The sequence below is a fragment of the Globicephala melas genome, chromosome X (genome assembly GCF_963455315.2).
Source record: "Globicephala melas chromosome X, mGloMel1.2, whole genome shotgun sequence".
Lineage (NCBI taxonomy): Eukaryota > Metazoa > Chordata > Mammalia > Artiodactyla > Delphinidae > Globicephala > Globicephala melas.
In genome coordinates this window covers 10,078,154-10,100,288 of record NC_083335.1, presented here as the reverse complement: position 1 = coordinate 10,100,288, position 22,135 = coordinate 10,078,154, and the positions used below count along the sequence as shown (strand labels likewise).

Below are 22,135 nucleotides of genomic sequence, written 5' to 3'. Positions count from 1 at the left end.
GATTCTCAACGCACAATCCTTGAACTTCTTCAAAGATGAAACCAGAAAGCAGAATACAAAGAGGCAGAGAACGCTAGTGTTACAGTGGCAGGATTGGATTTAAGACCAGTGAGACAGATGGTGGTGTGTTTTCTTAGAAGCAAACCAGGAAGCAACAGATTCGCAGACAAATTTTAACTGCCTTCATTCTTCTAATGCCCCACATGAGCAATGCAAAAGGAAGCATGCTTCCTGAACGCAGCTGTCCCTCAAATGTTTTCCTTCCCACCTATTCCGAAGGAGGAAAGGCCCGCAGCAATAATTCCACCCCTAATATTATGAAATTCTGACCTTTACTCTGGCCTCTGAGCAACTAGAATTGATCATGTCCATAATAGAAGGCTATGAGCAGAACATAGGAAAATTTGTAAATCAGTTTGATTTACTTTCTGGGGGTGATGAGGATAGTTTCTGGCCTGGATCCGCACTCTGAAAGGCAAGCGTGGGCAAGTTCAAACATACATGCAAATTGTAGAAACACTTTCCCCTTTAGAACGGCTTTAATTCCATTGGAATACTTCAGTTGAATAATTCCTCACCTTAGGACAACAAAAGAATACAGAAGCAGAACTCACAAATCATTTTCTTTGTCTTCCCAGTTGGCCTGTACTCTGGGGGATCATGTAAAGCCTGCCACAGTTGGTGTATATGACCACTTATGATGAAGTCGAGGCACCAAAGTCTCACTTTGGTTCATGGTAACTGTACCTGTCCAGCCACGGGATTCCTACCAAGAATTCCTTCCTGGCTGTTGTAGTAAAGAAGGCTGTTGCCTTGGATATTTAGATTTGTGACTTCTATGATAAATGCATTCCACCTCGCTTCCTGTTCACTTAGCAGGCTTCTTGGGGAATAGGGCATATGTTGGAACAGCTGTCGGTGGGGGCAGGCAAAGGTAGTGAGGTGCTCTGTGGGTACCTGTGTAGGTACCCTAAAGATAGACTATCACAACCCTGCCCAGGCCTCCTCATTTCATTTTCCATCATAACAGCTTCCCAAGTAGTCTTAAGGCCTTAACCTCTCCTTTTCAATCCATTCTACACAATGAGGCCCCATTACCTTTCTTAAAGCACAGTTCTACTCCTGCCATTCCTCTGCTCAAAATTCTTAAATGATCCTAATTTCCAAAATCATAAAGCCAGATTCCTTAGTTCCACACGTAAGGCTCTCCATATTTGGGCCTCTTATTGCTTTTTCAGTTTTACCTTCCTACCACTCCTAATAACTATCATAATATACCCGGACAGTTCCTTTTTTTTTTTTAAATGACAAGGTTACATGGATAACTTATTTATTTGAGGTTTTTAAAATAGGTTGTTACACTGTGATAAAGGTTGAACAATTTGGCTTGAATAAAGGCATCTCAGAACTTAAAAAAAAATTCACATAGCAAATCAGAAAAAGATCAGAAGCCAGTGTTCTTTATACATTTGTTACAGTTGATGAACCTACATGGACACATCGTAATTACCCAAAGTCCATAGTTTATACTAGGGTTTACTCTTGGTATTGTGTAGTCTGTGGGTTTGGACAAATGAATAATGATTTGTGTCCATTATGGTGGTATCATACTGAGTATTTTCACTGCTCTAAAAATTCTCTGTGCTCTGCTATTCATTCCCTGCCACCCCACCACCACACACACCAAACACAGACCTCTGGCAGTCACTGGATGTTTTTATTATCTCTATTATTTTCCTTTTTTTCTGATATTTTTATTTCAGAGCAGGTAGCATCATCCCTGTAAAATGAATATTTAATGGTTTTGTGGACTAATATAGTTCAGATCCAAGGTTCAAAATCCAAGATTCTTTCCCTTGGAGTGTTAAAAGTAAGTAGACGTATTGGTAATATAGTATTGACCCCCCATTCCTTAATAAAAGAAACATACAGTCTAATAAATAAAATTCTATGCCAACAGAAGCAGTTCTAAGCTTGGGCCTATAGGAATGAATGCAATTCTCTTCTAAATACAAATTTCCAGCATTGCTTGAACCAACCATGTTGTTGATCCTGAATTCCTCCATAGATGCATTTCCTCCATAGTTACACAGCTTTGTTTTAATTAACTGAATAATTGTGGCAACAATTATGAGGATGATGATATTTTTAGGGAAAAAGATCAGTAAAAAACAAACTTAAGAGTGTGGCAACTTGTCATTATAAAGAAGAAGAAACCTATTCATTCTAGCATGGGAAAAGATAGTTATCACATAATGGAGTTTTTCAAGTAAATATGCAAAATGCCATTCACTATCATCATTGGGGTTTGCTTTTCAAATATGAAAATAAGCATATGCATAAATATTTAGGGATTACATGCTTTGTGCAATATACTTAGTGAGGTATCTTAATGAGGGAATATTTTGCATAAAATATACAGGAGTAAATGGTTCTTTTTTTAAAATATTTAAATTTTATTTTATTTATTTTTTTATACAGCAGGTTCTTATTAGTCATCAGTTTTATACGCATCAGTGTATACATGTCAGTCCCAATCACCCAATTCAGCACATCACCATCCCCACCCCCCGCAGCTTTCCCGCCTTGGTGTCCATACGTTTGTTCTCTACATCGGTGTCTCAACTTCTGCCCTGCAAACCGGTTCATCTGTACCATTCTTTTAGGTTCCACACACGTGCATTAATATACGATATTAGTTTTTCTCTTTCTGACTTACTTCACTCTGTGTGACAGTCTAGATCCATCCACGTCTCAACAGATGACTCAATTTCGTTCCTTTTTATGGCTGAGTAATATTCCATTGTATATATGTACCAAAACTTCTTTATCCATTCGTCTGTTGATGGGCATTTAGGTTGCTTCCATGACCTGGCTATTGTATATAGTGCTTCAGTGAATATTGGGGTGCATGTGTCTTTTTGAATTATGATTTTCTCTGGGTATATGCCCAGTAGTGGGATTGCTGGATCATATGGTCATTCTATTTTTAGTTTTTTAAGGAACCTCCATACAGCTCTCCATAGTGGCTGTATCAATTTACATTCCCACCAACAGTGCAAGAGGGTTCCCTTTTCTCCACACCCTCTCCAGCATTCATTGTTTGTAGATTTTTTGATGATGGCCATTCTGACTGGTGTGAGGTGATACCTCATTGTAGTTTTGATTTGCATTTCGCTAATAATTAGTGATGTTGAGCAGCTTTTCATGTGCTTCTTGGCCATCTGTATGTCTTCTTTGGAGAAATCTCTATGTAGGTCTTCTGCCCATTTTTGGATTGGGTTGTTTGTTTCTTTAATATTGAGCTGCATGAGCTGTTTATATATTTTGGAGATTAATCCTTTGTCCATTGATTCGTTTGCAAATATTTTCTCCCATTCTGAGGGTTGTCTTTTCGTCTTGTTTATGGTTTCCTATGCTGTGCAAAAGCTTTGAAGTTTCATTAGGTCCCATTTGTTTATTTTTGTTATTATTTCCATTACTCTAGGAGGTGGATCAGAAAAGATCTTGCTGTGATTTATGTCAAAGAGTGTTCTTCCTATGTTTTCCTCTAAGAGTTTTATAGGGTCTGGTCTTACATTTAGATCTCCAATCCATTTTGAGTGTATTTTTGTGTATGGTGTTAGGGAGTGTTCTAATTTCAGTTTTTACATGTAGCTGTCCAGTTTTCCCAGCACCACTTATTGAAGAGACTGTCTTTTCTCCATTGTATATCCTTGCCTCCTTTGTCATAGATTAGTTGACCATAGGTGCATGGGTTTATCTCTGGGCTTTCTATCCTGTTCCATTGATCTATATTTCTGTTTTTGTGCCAGTACCATATTGTCTTGATTACTGTAGCTTTGTAGTATAGTCTGAAGTCAGGGAGCTTGATTCCTCCAGCTCCATTTTTTTCCCTCAAGACTGCTTTGGTTATTCGGGGTCTTTTGTGTCCCCATACAAATTTTAAGATTTCTTTGTTCTAGTTCCGTAAAAAATGCCATTCAGAATTTGATAGGGATTGCATTGAATCTGTAGATTGCTTTAGGTAGTATAGTCATTTTCACAATATTGATTCTTCCAATCCAAGAACATGGTATATCTCTCCATCTGTTGGTATCATCTTTAATTTCTTTCATCAGTGTCTTATAGTTTTCTGCATACAGGTCTTTTGTCTCCCTAGGTAGGTTTATTCCTAAGTATTCTTTTTGTTGCAGTGGTAAATGGGAGTGTTTCCTTAATTTATCTTTCAGATTTTTCATCATTAGTGTATAGGAATGCAGGAGATTTCTGTGCATTAACTTTGTATCCTGCAACTTTACCAAATTCATTGATCAGCTCTAGTAGTTTTCTGGTGGCATTTTTAGGATTCTCTATGTATAGTATCATGTCATCTGCAAACAGTGACAGTTTCACTTCTTTTCCAATTTGTATTCCTTTTATTTCTTTTTCTTCTCTGATTGCCATGGCTAGGACTTCCAAAACTATGTTGAATAATAGTGGTGGGAGTGGACATCCTTGTCTCGTTCATGATCTTAGAGGAAATGCTTTCAGTTTTTCACCATTAGAATGATGTTTGCTGTGGGTTTGTCATATATGGCCTTTATTATTTTGAGGTACATTCCCTCTGTGCCCACTTTCTGGAGAGTTTTTATCATAAATGGGTGTTGAATTTTATCAAAAGCTTTTTCTGCATCTATTGAGATGATTATATGGTTTTTCTCCTTCAATTTGTTAATATGGTGTATCACATTGATTGATTTGCATATATTGAAGAATCCTTGCATCCCTGGGATAATTCCCACTTGATCATGGTGTGTGATCCTTTTAATATGCTGTTGGATTCTGTTTGCTAGTATTTTGTTGAGGAGTTTTGCATCTATATTCATCAGTGATGTTGGTCTGTAATTATCTTTTTTTGCAGTATCTTTGTCTGGTTGTGGTATCAGGGTGATGGTGGTCTCATAGAATGAGTTTGGGAGTGTTCCTTCCTCTGCAATTTTTTGGAAGAGTTTGAGAAGGATGGGTGTCAGCTCTTCTCTAAATGTTTGATAGAATTCACCTGTAAAGCCATCTGGTCCTGGACTTTTGTTTGTTGGAAGACTTTTAATCACAGTTTCAATTTCATTGCTTGTGATTGGTCTCTTCATATTTTCTATTTCTTCCTGGTTCAGTCTTGGCAGGTTATACCTTTCTAAGAATTTGTTCATTTCTTCCAGGTTTTCCATCTTATGGGCATAGAGTTGCTTGTAGTAGTCTCTTAGGATGCTTTGTATTTCTGCGGTGTCTGTTGTAACTTCTCCTTTTTCATTTCTAATTTTATTGATTTGAGTCCTCTCCCTCTTTTTCTTGACGAGTCTGGCTAATGGTTTATCAATTGTGTTTATCTTCTCAAAGAACCAGCTTTTAGTTTTATTGATCTTTGCTATTGTTTTCTTTGTTTCTATTTCATTTATTTCTGCTCTGATCTTTATGATTTCTTTCCTTCTGCTAACTTTGTGTTTTGTTTATTCTTCTTTCTCTAGTTCTTTTAGGTGTAAGGTTAGATTGTTTATTTGAGATATGTCTTGTTTTTTGAGGTAGGCTTGTATAGCTATGAACTTCCCTCTTAGAACTGCTTTTGCTGCATCCCATAGGTGTTCGATCATCGTGTTTTCATTGTCATTTGTCTCTAGGTATTTTTTGATTTCCTCTTTGATTCCTTCAGTGATCTCTTGGTTATTTAGTAACGTATTGTTTAGCCTCCATGTGTTTGTGTTTTTTACGTTTTTTTCCCTATAATTCATTTCTCATCTCATAGCGTTGCGGTCAGAAAAGATGCTTGATATGATTTCAGTTTTCTTAAGTTTACTGAGGCTTGATTTGTGACCTAAGATGTGATCTATCCTGGAGAATGTTCCATGCGCCCTTGAGAAGAAAGTGTAATCTGCTGTTTTTGGATGGAATGTCCTATAAATATCAATTAAATCTATCTGGTCTGTTGTGTCATTTAAAGCTTGTGTTTCCTTATTTATTTTCATTTTGGATGATCTGTCCATTGGTGTAAGTGAGGTGTTCAAGTCGCCCACTATTATTGTGTTACTGTCGATTTCCTCTTTTATAGCTGTTAGGAGTTGCCTTATGTGTTGAGGTGCTCCTATGTTGGGTGCATATATATTTATAATTGTTATATCTTCTTCTTGAATTGATCCCTTGATCATTATGTAGTGTACTTCCTTGTCTCTTGTAACATTGTTTATTTTAAAGTCTATTTTATCCGATATGAGTATTGCTACTCCAGCTTCCTTTTGATTTCCATTTGCATGGAATATCTTTTTCCATCTCCTCACTTTCAGTCTGTATGTTTCCCTAGGTCTGAAGTGGGTCTTTTGTAGACAGCATATATATGGGTCTTGTTTTCGTATCCATTTAGCAAGCCTGTGTCTTTGGATGGAGGATTTAATCCATTCACGTTTAAGGTAATTATTGATATGCATGCTCCTGTGACCATTTTCTTAATTGTTCTGGGTTTTTTTTTTGTAGGTCCTTTTCTTCTCTTGTGTTTCCCACTTAGAGAAGTTCCTTTAGCATTTGTTTTGGAGCTGGTTTGGTGGTGCTGAATTCTCTTAGCTTTTGCTTGTCTGTAAAGCTTTTGATTTCTCCATCGAATCTGAATGAGATCCTTGCCGGGTAGAGTAATCTTGGTTGTAGGTTCTTCCCTTCGTCACTTTAAGTACATCATGCCACTCCCTTCTGGCTTATAACGTTTCTGCTGAGAAATCAGCTTTTAACCTTATGGGAGTTCCCTTGTATGTTATTTGTCGTTTTTCCCTTGCTGCTTTGACTAATTTTTCTTTGTCTTTAATTTTTGCCAATTTGATTACTATGTGTCTCGGTGTGTTTCTCCTTGGGTTTATCCTGTATGGGACTCACTGCATTTCCTGGACTTGGGTGGCTATTTCCTTTCCCATGTTAGGGACGTTTTCGACTGTAATCTCTTCAGATATTTTCTCGGGTCCTTTCTCTCTCTCTTCTTCTTCTGGGACCCCTGTAATGCGAATGTTGCTGCGTTTAATGTTGTCCCAGAGGTCTCTTAGGCTGTCTTCATTTCTTTTCATTCTTTTTTCTTTATTCTGTTTCGCAGCAGGGAATTCCACCATTCTGTCTTCCCGGTCAGTTATCCGTTCTTCTGCCTCAGTTATTCTGCTATTGATTCCTTCTAGTGTATTTTTCATGTCAGTTATTGTATTGTTCATCTCTTTTTTACTTGTTCTTTAATTCTTCTATGTCTTTTTTAAACATTTCTTGCATCTTCTCGATCTTTGCCTCCATTCTTTTTCCGAGGTCCTGGATCATCGTCACTATCATTATTCTGAATTCTTTTTCTGGAAGGTATCTCCACTTCATTTAGTTGTTTTTCTAGGGTTTTATCGTGTTCCTTCATCTGGTACGTAGTCCTCTGCCTTTTCATCTTGTCTGTCTTTCTGTGAATGTGGTTTTTGTTCCACAGGCTGCAGGATTGTAGTTCTTCTTGCTTCTGCTGTCTTCCCTCTGGTGGATGAGGCTATCTAAGCGGCTTGTGTAAGTTTCCTGATGGGAGAGACTGGTGGTGGGTAGAGCTGACTATTGCTCTGGTGGGCAAAGCTCAGTGTACCTGCACATTTCTTACTTATACTGCTTAGTCTAGAATCATATTCTCCCTTGCCCCTCTCCCTAATCATTGCCTGTGAAATCTACTCATTTTTCAAGTTTTAGCTCAAAGTTTACCTGATCTTTGAAGTTTCCCTGTCTTCAAGTAAAAGGAAGTATTTCTGTATGTCCATAGTGCATTGCTGATACCCATATTAGACATTTATGTTATTCTGCCTCAGGCATTGGTTTGTTATTTGCAAGTCTGTCACCACTAATCTCTGAGAGACCCTCAATGACTAGGGCTGTGTCTTTTTCATCAGTGGGTCTTCCACAGGACATGGCACTGTGACAGGAGTTACGTCATAAATGCTTGGTGACTTGAATTGATAGAGTCCTCAGTTTTCCCCTGTGATACAAATGATGGTAGCTTGCTTCATGTGGGCACCAAACACATTTCTGCCAGTGGGGTCAGAGGTGCAGTGTCAGGCTACTCCCTTCCTTTATGGAAGCAACCAGGCTGAAAACCCAAGTTGTTGAATCCTTAACATTTCTCCGTGAAGCCTTCAGGCAGTATTTATTATAAAGTTATTATAAGAACAGCCTGGTGTATGAAAGAGGGAAGTTTGGGAAAAACTTGAATCAAAGTACAGGTCTGTCTCAACTAGGGAGAGGCCCAGCACAGATGATAGATAGAGCCAGTGTGGTTGTTATGATATAAATTCAGCTCATCACCTGCCAAACTTCATTTTGTTTTTCTTTTCATTACTGCCTTCCTCAGGATCAAACGTATATTCCATGCTTTCCATCTGTACAATATTTCAGATACAGGTGGTGCTGTTCCTTATATCAAGCTGAGGAAACAGAATATGCACCTAAGGAGATAGACACCAAAATACATAGCATAAGAGTTAAGAATAAAAGACTTTGGAGCCAGACTGTCAGGCTTCGAATCATGACTGCGCCTTACTTACTACCTGGGTGATACTGAAAAGCTCTTTTACGTTTCGGGGATTCAGATTGCTAGTACATAAAAGGGGATGATAACAGCAGTTAACTGAAAGCGCTGTTGTAAGGGTAAAATGAGTTAATATAGAGAAAGCAATTAGTAAGTGCTTAAAATGTTAGTTATTATTATCACATAAGAGCACAACCTAAGATAATGTGGCCTGGTGTAATGAACAAAGGCGGAAACTCACAAGATGTGTGTTGTTGTCCTGACTTCCACTTACTTACCTTGGCCAACATATATATCCTCTCCTAATCTTGGTTTCGTAACTATGAAGTGAAGTGTAGAACTAAACAATACCTACAGTTCCTTCCAGCTCTATAATGCTAGTGTTCAGCATTGAATATAAGAGTCTTTCCTGGTAGAAGATGGTTTATTAAAAAAGAACAAAAGGGCTTCCCTGGTGACGCAGTGGTTGGGAGTCCGCCTGCCGATGCAGGGGACACGGGTTCGTGCCCCGGTCTGGGAAGATCCCACGTGCCGCAGAGCGGCTGGGCCCGTGAGCCATGGCTGCTGAGCCTGCGCGTCCGGAGCCTGTGCTCCGCAACGGGAGAGGCCACAACAGTGAGAGGCCCGCGTACCGCAAAAAAAAAAAAAAAAAAAAGTAAAGAATGTAATTCATGTCTTCCAAGAGAAATTCCTCCTCTCCTCCTTTCATTGGCTTTTGATAATCAGAAAAGCAATCAAGTGCGTAGCAGTTCTCTTTGATGTCTCCTATCTTGATTTTTCCGTCTGTCTTCCCATCACTGTTTCACCAGCGTTCAAGAAAATGAAAGCCCTCAAAAATAAGGCTCCTTAAAAGCCACCGGTTGCGAAACAGCAGAGGTGATGGTCTGGTGCAGAGATTCAGCTCAGTGCAGCTTTACTTGGAGATCATTTCATGTAATTAAAAGTGCAGTTTATCCAGGGGGCTGGCAGTCTCCTTTGTGGAGAGACAGCTTTTATTAACTAACCTGTTAACTGATATGAAGTTTTAAAGTAACTGTCTTTTTGAGATGTGTGAAACAAGATTGAAGTGAGCTTGAATGCAGCTGCCATTTACCAAAATGTAATAACATCCTGTGATCAGTCCTGATGAGAGAGCCATGCACATCTTAGTGATTCCTAGGTCCCGTTTTCAATGTAGTTAGTCCTCTGACAGCCCTCTCCTACCATCTCCACTCCCCACAACAAAAATAAGGTCAAAAGAGGTGTACATTTCCCTAGTGTTTACCGCCCCTTGGGTGTTTAAACTAGGCTGATGTACTTGTGAACCATCTCCTCAGGGCTCACAAAGGTTGATCCACAGTCGCTGCAGCTTGGCATAGGTCCACGTTTCCTGTGCAAGGTTGTGGGGCTCAGAGTAACAAGGCTTGAAGGTAAGGAAGTGACCTTTGGCTAAGAACATATTTCACCTTAAAGTTATTATGGTGGGAAGCTATTAGGATGCTGTTTTTGTAGGTGAAAAATGGTCAAACATCACAATTTCATGTGGGTTAACCTAATAACAGCTGGACCTGGACACGGTTACATGCCACTGGCTAATTGTCAGGGAAATGTACATTCATGCCATTGGTCACTAGTCTTTGGCATCATGGATAGAGATTTAAAGGTAAGATTTAATGAAATCTTTTCTAGTGTTTGTGCATAACGTTATCCATTTATATAACCTGCCTCTCTTTCACCATTTTCTTCCGTAAATTTTTTTCTTTCCGTTACTTTCCCATTTATTTCTCTCCTTTTTCTCTATTGTGTCACTCTCTTTTTTGTGCTCGTGCTGTCACACTTGCTTTCTTTAGGTAAGTTACTAAAAGTGGAGACTGGAATTCTGCTTTCACCTCCCACTTCGTATCTGACCCCGGGCGAGACAGTCTCTTTCTGCTATAGGTTTTCCATCTGTAAACTTGCACTGTCATACTTACTTCATCTGGTTTTTGAAAGGATTAAGGATAATGAGATAATAGGTATAACACATTTAGGTCCGTGTCTAGTATATAGTAAACAATCTATTTTAGTGTTGTTATTTTCTCCTTTCCTTTTTCCTTTCATGTTTTATTTCTCCCTGAAATGTTCTTGTTATTTTTCCCTGCATCTCGTTCTCATAAGTATTGAACTCCACTCTTCAGCACTGCTAGTTTGTCTCAGCCACTGGACAGCTGCAGCAGGTACTTGAACACTTGGACTCTCTGCTACATCCTTCCTTCTCTTTCCTCTAGCCCTGCCTCCATCTGGCAGTCAGAGTGATTTTTTCTAAAATGCAAATATGACCGTGTAATTCTCTGTCATAAACCTTCCTACAGTATATAATCCTAAATTCTCCTCCTGGGATACAAGACCTTCCGCAGTATGTCTCCTATCATCATCAGACTTTATCTCTGGTTTTTCTGGACCGCGGTGCATGCTCTCTGAGTCTTGTACCTGGAACTCTCTTGTGCAGCCATTGAGATACAGGCACAAATCCTTGCCCAACTCCGTTATCCAGATTTGATGTTTGTTTCCTTTTTCCTCCCACAGAATTTTGTGCAAGTTACAGTTACAGTGCCTGTCACAGTCTTATTATGGATCTTCCCAAATAGACTGTGAACCCCTAGGAGCCATGCTCTGTTTCACTCCTCTTTGTTATTTTTGAGCCCTATCACTGAGCCTGCCACTCAACAAATAAACATATCCTATTTCTAAAACTAGTCTTCCACCAGTCCGGATAAGATTTATGTTTAGAATTTATGTCCGCATAGCTTATATTATTTGTCAGCTTTGATGTATTTGCCCAGTTGCAGACCACCCCAGAGAAAAGTTGCATAATGGCCATTACTGAACAGCTTTGAAAATGGGCAAGTAATTCTAGTTTATACAGGACGGTACTCTGTGAAGAGCAAAGGATACACAAGGATGACCCTTCAAGTCTTGGTTCAGCCTTATGGTCCTATTTAATAAGACATAGAGTTTGTAAGTCTTGGTAAGCACTTGAAAATTTTGACCAATTTTTCTTTTGATTACTTTTCTATCTCAAGTTTTCTGATAGTATGATAAAGAGTAGGAATCTTGTTCTGTGTTTCTGATTGAGAGGCCGGCACGGATGAAGGAGAGTGTTTTGTTTTCCAGTTTTGCTCACACAGCGGCCGCCCTCCCAGATTTGAGGGGCTGCCCTCTTTGGTTTTTGCTTTCACATCTGTACCATTACCTGGCAGGCTTGCAGTCAATTTTCCGGTGGAAATTAAATAGAATCTCCACTCTATCAGGACTTAAGGAAACAACCCTAAGAAAAAGAAATCTGCAAACCTTTGGATCAACGAATTTCATAGCTGATATACATAGAGATCCCTGGATTCTAAAGAAAGAGTAGAATCTAGATGTGGGATCGGTGGCTGTCACTGGTGTCAGTGGAAGGTGCTAAATTGGAATTCATTTCTGCAGGAAATAATGAAGAAAAGAGCTGGGAACAGGGAAAAAGACTTATCCATGTATCCAGGGAAGATTACACAATGGCCCCGGAAGCCTGAGCACTGAGGCAAACAGCTAAAGGCGATGCGAGACCAAATGAGAAAAAAGGAAATAGACATGCTTATCTGCTAACCAGGGAACAAGAAAAGGGGAGAAATGGGAAATAAGAAAATGGAAATATAGGGGTGGAAAAGGCCCACCAAATCTCCTGATTTCAAAGGTAGCTTCAGGGTTAATTCTTCTAATTCACTTAGACTGTCTCCAAGAATCTTGGCCCATACAGTAACCCAGGCAACCTTAAGGATGCATTTTCCCCAAGAGGAAGGAGAATATGACTGACTCACAGAGATAAACTACTAATTTTGAATGAGAGCCCATCTCATTTGAGCAAGTGCTCCAAACAGGTGAGGCCAGTGTTTGCTGAAATGAGCTACGTGAGGGAATCACAACACCCAGGCCAGTCTTTGCTCTATCAGTAAGTAGCTGCGTGAGCTTGGGTGAGTCACTTCTCTTTTTCTTTTTCTCGCCTCTAAAAATGAAGAACATTAAACTCTGCTGTATATGCCTCAAGACTGGTCGTGAGAATCGAATGAGCTGGCACTGAAAACTAGGATTACAGAAGGTTTTGTCAGGGTACCGAGGTCACATCCTATGCACTTAAGCTCTGTTGGCACCATCCAGTGATGCTTTTTTTCCAGAAAAATACCAGAGGATCATCACAGACTCAGTAGCCGTGGCCTCAGTCCCTTTATCTGCAGGCTGACAGCAATGTGACCAGTGGTGTGTATACATTTTTTTAAATGTGAGAAATGCTAAAGCCATGCATTTCCTGGGGTATTGATTACAAAAGGATTATGCAGCTCGCAGGTCAGGACTGTGTTCTCTGTGCACATTCTGCATTGTTCCAGGGGAAATGAAACAGAAATAAACCAACTCAGTAGCTGCAAAGCTATGCTTATCCTAAGAGCCAAAGTCGCTGTAAACACAGAGCACAGATTGGGCTGCCAGAAGTAAGGAGGGTTCTGGAGATGTTGACATTTTGCTGAACAAAGAAAATAATGGGTCGTCTGTCCCTTGTAGACAACAATGGCACACTTTGGATCCAGTAGCAATCTTCTTTTAGTTTTTCTCCAGTAGTCAGGGTGCATTTGCACTGAGGCATCCTTATAATCTCACTTAAGCCAAAGCCCATCTTCCTGAGGTGACTCACTGAGCTGAGGTTAGGATTCCTTCTGTGGCCTGGGTTAGAGCTCTCGCTGTAGCTATTGGAAGAGTTTTTCTCTGTATATGTCAAACTTCTATCTTAGCTTTCTTCATTTGGTTTCTAACCAAATGAGCTAACTGGCTCAGCCCAGATGAAACAGTGTGGCATGAAATGTTTTCTCTGTAGATACCTAAACATGTATACATTAAGAGATGTATTAGTACAGTCCTTAGTGCCTACACTCATACTCAGGCGTGTGTGTGTGTGTGTGTGTTCATTGGGATAATGTTTAGTGCCATGCATGATGCCAGAGAAATTATTAGCTATGGGAGGAGAAAATAACAGAAATTAAGTAAATAAATAACAGGGAGCAAAGGTGGGAAAAGTTCTCAGTTCTCCAGTACTTTTTACACATTTTTCATATATTAAAAAGGTATCCCAACATGGCCAATATGGTAGATCATAGAAATAGTCTGGTGATATTTTCTTCAGGAAATGACTCTCCCCCCTCAGGTTATAGTTGAACTTGGAATACTTCCTGGAAAATTATGTATTTCTTGTTGTTAAAATTTATATCCCTGGGCAACTTAGCTATCAAAAGTATGTTACAGACAGATGCACGTGGAGATACTTCACTGGGATGCTGTAACACATTGAGTTTTGTTTATGAAAAGCACACATACTTCATGCACAGGCAGTGTTTACTGGGTTTGGTTAGGTCACACTGGAACCCGAGGACCACCTGAGCCTCATTTGTATCCATCCCAATTAGGGCTGGTCTTACTAATTTGTGGACCAACATCTGGAAATCTGTCAGCCTCCCATGAAGCTCATAAAAATGTTACTGGTTAGAGGACCTTTAAGATGGTGGCGGAGTAACACATGGAGATCACCTTCCTCCCCACAAATACATCAAAAATACATCTACATGTAGAACAACTCCTAAAGAACACCTACTGAACGCTGGCAGAAGACCTCAGACTTCCCAAAAGGCAAGAAACTCCCCACGTACCTGGGTAGGGCAAAAGAAAAAAGAAAAGACAGAGACAAAAGGATAGGGGTGGGACCTGCACCTCTGCGAGGGAGCTGTGAAGGAGAAAAAGTTCCTACACAGTAGGAAGCCCCTTCACTGGCGGAGACGGGGATGGGCAGAGGAGGGAAGCTTTGGAGCCATGGAGGAGAGCACAGCAACAGCGGTGCAGAGGGCAAAGTGGAGAGATTTGCGCACAGAGGATCGGTGCCGACCAGCACTCAGCAGCCCGAGAGGCTTGTCTGCTCACCTGCCGGGACGGGCGGGAGCTGGGAGCTGAGGCTCGGGCTTCGGAGGTCAGAACCCAGGGAGAGGACTGGGGTTGGCTGTGTGAACACAGCCTGAAGGGGCTAGTGCGCCACAGCTAGCCGGGAGGGAGTCCGAGAAAAAGTCTGGAACTGCCTAAGAGGCAAGAGACCATTGTTTCGGTGTGTGCGAGGAGAGGAGATTCAAAGCACCACCTAAATGAGCTCGAGACGGGCGCGAGCCGCGGCTATCAGCGTGGACCCCAGACACAGGCATGAGACGCTAAGGCTGCTGCTGCAGCCACCAAGAAGCCCGTGTGCAAGCACAGGTCACTATCCACACCTCCCCTCCCGGGAGCCTGTGCGGCTGCCACTGCCAGGGTCCCGTGGTCCAGAGACACCTTCCCCGGGAGAACGCACGGTGCGCCTCAGGCTGTTGAAACGACATGTTGGCCTCTGCCGCCGCAGGCTCGCCCCACATCCGTACCCCTCCCTCCCTCCCGGCCTGAGTGAGCCAGAGCCCCCTAATCAGCTGCTCCTTTAACAGCATCCTGTCTGAGCAGGAACAGACACCCTCAAGTGACCTACACGCAGAGGCGGGGCCAAATCCAAAGCTGAACCCCGGGAGCTGTGCGAACAAAGAAGAGAAAGGGAAATCTCTCCCAGCAGCCTCAGGAGCAGCGGATTAACTCTCCACAATCAACTTGATGCACCGTGCATCTGTGGAATACCTGAGTAAACAATCATCCCAAAATTGAGGAGGTGGCCTTTGGGAGCAACTATAGACTTGGGGTTTGCTGTATGTGGCTGACTAGTTTCTGATTTATATGTTTATCTTAGTTTAGATTTTAGCACTTGTTATAATTGGTGGGTTTGTTTATTGGTTTGGTTGCTCTCCTCTTTTTATTTTAAAATTTTAATAATACATTAAAAGAATGTTTTACTGTAATAATTTTTTATTTTATTTTATTTTTTATTTCTTTTTTTTCTCCCTTTTCTTCTGAGCCGTGTGGCTGTCAGGACCTTGGTGCTCCGGCCGGGTGTCAGGTCTGAGCCTCTGAGGTGGGAGAGCTGAGTTCAGGACATTGGACCACCAGAGACAACCCAGCCCCATGTAATATCAATCGGCAGGAGCTCTCCCAGAGATCTCTGTCTCAACGCCGAGATGCAGATCCAGCCAATGGCCAGCAAGCTCCAGTGCTGGACACCCCATGCCAAACAACTAGCAAGACAGGAACGCAAACCCACCTATTAGCAGAGAGGCTGCCTGAAATCATGTCTAAGTTCACAGACACCCAAAAACACACCACTGGACGTGGCCTTGCCCACCAGAAAGACAAGGTCCAGCCTCATTCAGCAGAACACAGGCACCAGTCCCCTCCGCCAGGAAACCTACACTGCCCACTGAACCAACCTTACCCACTGGGGGCAGATAGCAAAAACAACGGAAACTATGAACCTGCAGCCTGCAAAAAGGAGACCCCAAACACAGTAAGTTAAGCAAAATGAGAAGACAGAGAAATATGCAGCAGATGAAGGAGCAAAGTAAAAACCCACCAGACCAAACAAATGCAGAGGAAATAGGCAGTCTACCTGAAAAAGAATTCAGAGTAATGATAGTAAAGATGATCCAGAATCTTGAAAATAGAATGGAGAAAATACAAGAAACATTAAACAAGAACCTAGAATAACTACAGAGCAAACAAACAATGATGAACAAACAATAAATGAAATTAAAAATTCTCTAGAGGGAATCAATAGCAGAATAATTGAGGCAGAAGACTGGATAAGCGACCTAGAAGATAAAATAGTGGAAATAACTACCACAGAGCAGAATAAAGAAAAAAGAATGAAAAGAATTGAGGACAGTCTGAGACCTCTGAGACAACATTAAACACACCAACATTTGAATTATAGGGGTCCCAGAAGAAGAAGAGAAAAAGAAAGGGACTGAGAAAATATTTGAAGAGATTATAGTTGAAAACTTCTCTAATATGGGAAAGGAAATAGTTAAGTCCAGGAAGTGCAGAGAGTCCCGTACAGGATAAATCCAAGGAGAAACACCCCAAGACATATATTAATCAAACTATCAACAATTAAATACAAAGAAAAAAATATTAAAAGCAGCAAGGGAAAAACAACAAATAACATACAAGGGAATGCCCCTAAAGTTAACAGCTGATCTTTCAGCAGAAACTCTGCAAGCCAGAAGGGAGTGGCAGGACATATTTAAAGTGACGAAAGGGAAAAACCGACAACCAAGATTACCCAGCAATGATCTCATTCAGATTCGACGAGAAATTAAAAGCTTTATAGGCAAGCAAAAGCTAAGAGAATTCAGCACCACCAAACCAGCTTTACAACAAATGCTAAAGGAACTTCTCTAGGCAGGAAACTCAAGAGAAGAAAAAGACCTACAATAACAAACGTAAAACAATTAAGAAAATGGTAATAGGATTATATATATCGATAATTACCTTAAATGTAAATGGGTTAAATGCTCCAACCAAAAGACATAGACTGACTGAATGGATACAAAAACAAGTCCTTTCTAGGGACTCATACAGACTGAAAGTGAGGGGATGGAAAACGATATTCCATGCAAATGGAAATCAAAAGAAAGCTGGAGTACAAATTCTCACATCAGACAAAATAAACTTTAAAATAAAGACTATTACAGGAGACAACGAAGGACACTACATAATGATCAAGGGATTCATCCAAGAAGAAGATATAACAATTATTAATATTTATGCACCCAACATAGTAGCATCTCAATACATAAGGCAAATGCTACCAGCTATAAAAGAGGAAATTGACAGTACCACAGTACTAGTGGGGGACCTTAACATTCCACTTTCACCAATGGGCAGATCATCCAAAATGAAAATAAATAAGGAAACACAATCTTTAAGTGACACATTAAACAAGATGGACTTAATTGATATTTATAGGACATTCCATCCAAAAACAACAGAATACACTTTCTTCTCAAGTACTCATGGAACATTCTACAGGATAGATCATATCTTGGGTCACAAATCAAGCCTTGGTAACTTTAGGAAAATTGAAATCGTATCAAGTATCTTTTCTGACAACAACGCTATGAGACTAGATATCAACTACAGGAAAATCTGTAAAAAATACAAGCACATGGATGCTAAACAATACACTACTAAATAACCAAGAGGTCACTGAAAAAATCAAAGAGGAAATCAAAAAATACCTAGAAACAAATGACAGTGAAAACACCATGACCCAAAACCTATGGATGCAGCAGAAGCAGTTGTAAGAGGGAAGTTTATAGCAATACAAGCCTTCCTCCAGAAACAAGAAACATCTCAAATAAACAACCTAAGCTTACACCTAAAGCAATTAGAGAAAGAAGAACAAAAAACCCCAAAGTTAGCAGAAGGAAAGAAATCATAAAGATCAGATCAGAAATAAATGAAAAAGAAATGAAGGAAACGATAGGAAAAATCATTGAAACTAAAAGCTGGTTCTTTGAGGAAATAAAATTGATAAAGCCTTAGCCAGATTCATCAAGAAAAAAAGGGAGAAGACTCTAAATCAAGAATTAGAAATGAAAAAGGAGAAGTAACAACTGATACTGCAGAAATACGAAGGATCATGAGAGATTACTACAAGCAACTATATGCCAGTGAAATGAACAACCTGGAAGAAATGGACACATTCTTAGAAAAGCACAATCTTCTGGGACTGAAGCAGGAAGAAAGAGAAAATATAAACCGACCAATCACAAGCGCTGAAATTGAGACTGTAATTAAAAATCTTCCAGCAAACAAAAGCCCAGGACCAGATGGCTTCACAGGCAAATTCTATCAAAGATTTAGAGAAGAGCTAACATCTATCCTTCTCAAACTCTTCCAAAATATAGCAGAGGGAGGAACTCTCCCAAACTCATTCTACAAGGCCACCATCACCCTGATACGAAAACCAGACAAAGATGTCACAAAGAAAGAAAACTACAGGCCAGTATCACTGATGCACATAGGTGCAAAAATCCTCAACAAAATACTAGCAAACAGAATCCAACAGCACATTAAAAGGATCATACACCATGATCAAGTGGGATTTATCTGACGGATGCAATGATTCTTCAATATATGCAAATCAATCAGTGTGGTACACCATATTAAGAAACTGAAGGATAAAAACCATATGATCATCTCAGTAGATGCAGAAAAAGCTTTTGACAAAATTCAACACTCATTTATGATAAACACTGTCCAGAAAGTAGGCATAGAGGGCACCTACCTCAACATAATAACGGCCATATATGACACACACACAGGCAACATCATTCTCAGTGGTGAAAAACTGAAACCATTTCCTCTAAAATCAGGAACAAGACAAGGCTGCCCACTCTCACCACTATGATTCAACACAGTTTTGGAAGTTTTAGCCACAGCAATCAGAAGAAAAAGAAATAAAAGAATCCAAATCAGAAAAGAAGTAAAACTGACAGATGACATGATATGATACAAAGAGAATCCTAAAGATGCTACCAGAAAACTCCTGGAGGTAATCAATGAAGTTGGTAAAGTAGCAGGGTACAAAATTAATGCACAGAAATCTCTTGCATTCTTATACACCAATGATGAAAAATCCGAAAGAGAAATTAAGGAAGCACTCCCATTTACCACTGCAACAAAAAGAATAAACTACCTCAGAATAAACCTACCTATGGAGACAAAATACTTGTATGCCAAAAACTGACACTGATGAAAGAAATTAAAGATGATACAAACAGATGGAGAGATATACCATGTTCTTCGACTGGAAGAGTCAGCATTGTGAAAATAACTATAGTGCCCAAAGCAATCTACAGATTCAATGCAATCCCTTTCAAATTACCAATGGCATTTTACACAGAGCTAGAACAAAAATTTCACAATTTGTATGGAAACACAAAAAACGCTGAATAGCCAAAGCAATCCTGAGCTGGAGGCATCAGGCTCCCTGACTTCAGACTATACTACAAAGCTACAGTAATCAAGACAATATGGTACTGGCACCAAAACAGAGACATAGATCAATGGAACAGGATAGAAAGTCCAGAGATAAACCGACTCACATATGGTCACCTTGTCTTTGACAGAGGAGGCAAGAATATACAGTGGAGCAAAGACAGCCTCCTCAATAAGTGGTGCTGGGAAAACTGGACAGCTACATGTAAAAGAATGAAATCAGAACAGTCCCTAATTCCATACACAAAAATAAACTCAAAGTGGATTAAAGACCTAAATATAAGGCCAGACAGTATAAAACTGTTAGGGGAAAACATAGGCAGAACACTCTATGACATAAATCACAGCAAGATCCTTTTTGACCCATCTCCTAGAGAAATGGAAATAAAATCAAAAATAAACAAATGGGACCTAATGGAACTTAAAAGCTTTTGCACAGCAAAGGAAACCATAAACAAGATGAAAAGACAACACTCAGGATGGGAGAAAATATTTGCAAATGAAGCAGCTGACAAAGCATTAACCTACAAAATATAGAAGCAGCTCATGCAGCTCAATATCAAAAAAACGAACAGCGAAATCCAAAATTGGGCAGAAGATCTAAATTCACATTTCTCCAAAGAAGATATACAGACTTCCATCAAACACATGAAAGGATGCTCAACATCACTAATCATTAGAAAAATGCAAGTCAAAACCACAATGAGGTATCACCTCACACTGGTCAGAATGACCATCATCAAAAAATCTAGAAACAGTAAATCCTGGAGAGGCTCTGGAGAAAAGGGAACCCTCTTGCACTGTTGGTGGGAATGTAAATTGATACAGCCACTGTGGAGAACAGTATGGAGGCTCCTTAAAAAACTAAAAATAGTACTGTCATATGACCCAGCAATCCCACTATTGGTCATATACCCTGAGAAAACCTTAAGTTAAAAACAGTCATGTACCACAGTGTTCATTGCAGCACTGTTTACAATAGCTAGGACACGGAAGCAACCTAGGTTTCCATCAACAGAAGAATGGATAAAGAAGATGTGGCACATAGATACAATGGAATATCACTCAGCCATGAAAATAAACAAAATTGAGTTATTTGTAGTGAGGTGGATGGACCTAGAGTCTGTCATACAGAGTGAAGTAAGTCAGAAAGAGAAAAACAAATACCATATGCTAACACATATATATGGAATTGAAAGAAAAAAATGGTTCTGATGAACGTAGGAGCAGGACAGAAATAAAGACGCAGACATAGAGAATGGACTTGAGGACACGGGGAGGGGTAAGGGGAAGCTGTGACGAAGTGTGAGAGCAGCATCGACATATATACACTACCAAATGTAAAATAGATAGCTAGTGGGAAGCAGCCACATAGCACAGGGAGATCAGCTCGGTGTTTTCTGACCACCTAAAGGGGTGGGATAGGGTGGGTGGCAAGGAGACACAAGAGGGAGGGGATATGGGGATATATGTATACGTATAGCTGTTTCACTTTGTTATACAGCAGAAACTAACACAACATTGTAAAGCAATTATACTCCAATGACGTTGTTAAAAAATATAACAAATTATTGAATAAAAGAAAACAGAAGCAGAGTCATAGATATAGAGAACAAACTTGTGGTTACCAGTGGGGAGAGGGAAGTGGGGAGGGGCAACACAGGACTAGTGGAGAAAAAAGTTTCTTTTGTGATTATATGAAATCGTGTGTGTGACATTTGTGAAAATTGTAAAGCGTTATAGAATTTAAAGAATCTTTCAGTCAATAAATATTAAATTAAAAAAGCCAATGTGAGAAAATTTTAAAAAAGAGAGTTAGAGGCATGAGAGGTAGATACAGTTAAGATCGGTTTTGGTTTCGATTGGCAACTCGTCATTCAGAATTAGCAATTACAGGGGGGCAGTAGTCATCTGTAAACCTTTAGAACATTGACCAATATGTAGTAGGGTTTCTTTTAGCCTTGAAGGAGCTGTGATCCTCCCATGTAATCTTGTTCAAGCCTTACTGTTGAGCTATAAGTTCTAGAAAATCTCTAGAATTGCCGCTGTTTGATGCTAGGCCGTGTCTCCTCTTATGCTACTCCACAGGAGCCCTCTGGACAGGAACATTCTGAAGTTCACATTTTCTTACACCTGGCCATTATGGATTAAGACACATGCTACTCACTTTCATATCATATCCCTTCCCTCCTCCAAGCTCTGTTTCCCATGACATCTTCAGTAAACCTGTCTTGATTAGTTACACAGTTATTCTTCCCCCCTCCCCCACTGGGTGTACTTTTTCCCAAAAAATGTAATTTAGTTGACTTTCTAAGTATACATTTTCTAGTTCTTGAAGAGGGACAGTTGACCTTTTCTTATATTTATGTGCTTGGACAAAAATTAGATTGTCAGGCTCTCAGGAACATGGACAAAGTAGTGAATAAAACAAAACAGAAGCAGTCTCATAGACATAGAGAACAAACTGGGCAGTGAAAGCCCAGAGTCCTGACTACTGGACCACCAGGGAATTCCCGAGATATGGTGCTTTTAACACGAGAAGAGAATTTGGCCTGCACAAAGTTGTGTGGTAAAAAGCAGTGTGTTTCTCTTCTGGGTTATGCAGTATTTCTCACCGAATAGATTGGCAAGTAGTCATCATGGATCTTT

The 22,135-nt window shown here is 40.0% G+C and overlaps 1 long non-coding RNA gene across 1 annotated transcript in view; it reads left to right on the top strand.

The window, feature by feature from the left end:
* Nucleotides 1-22,135, top strand: part of LOC132594575 (uncharacterized) — a 703,896-nt gene that overhangs the window by 197,771 nt on the left and 483,990 nt on the right. The window lies entirely within an intron of this gene.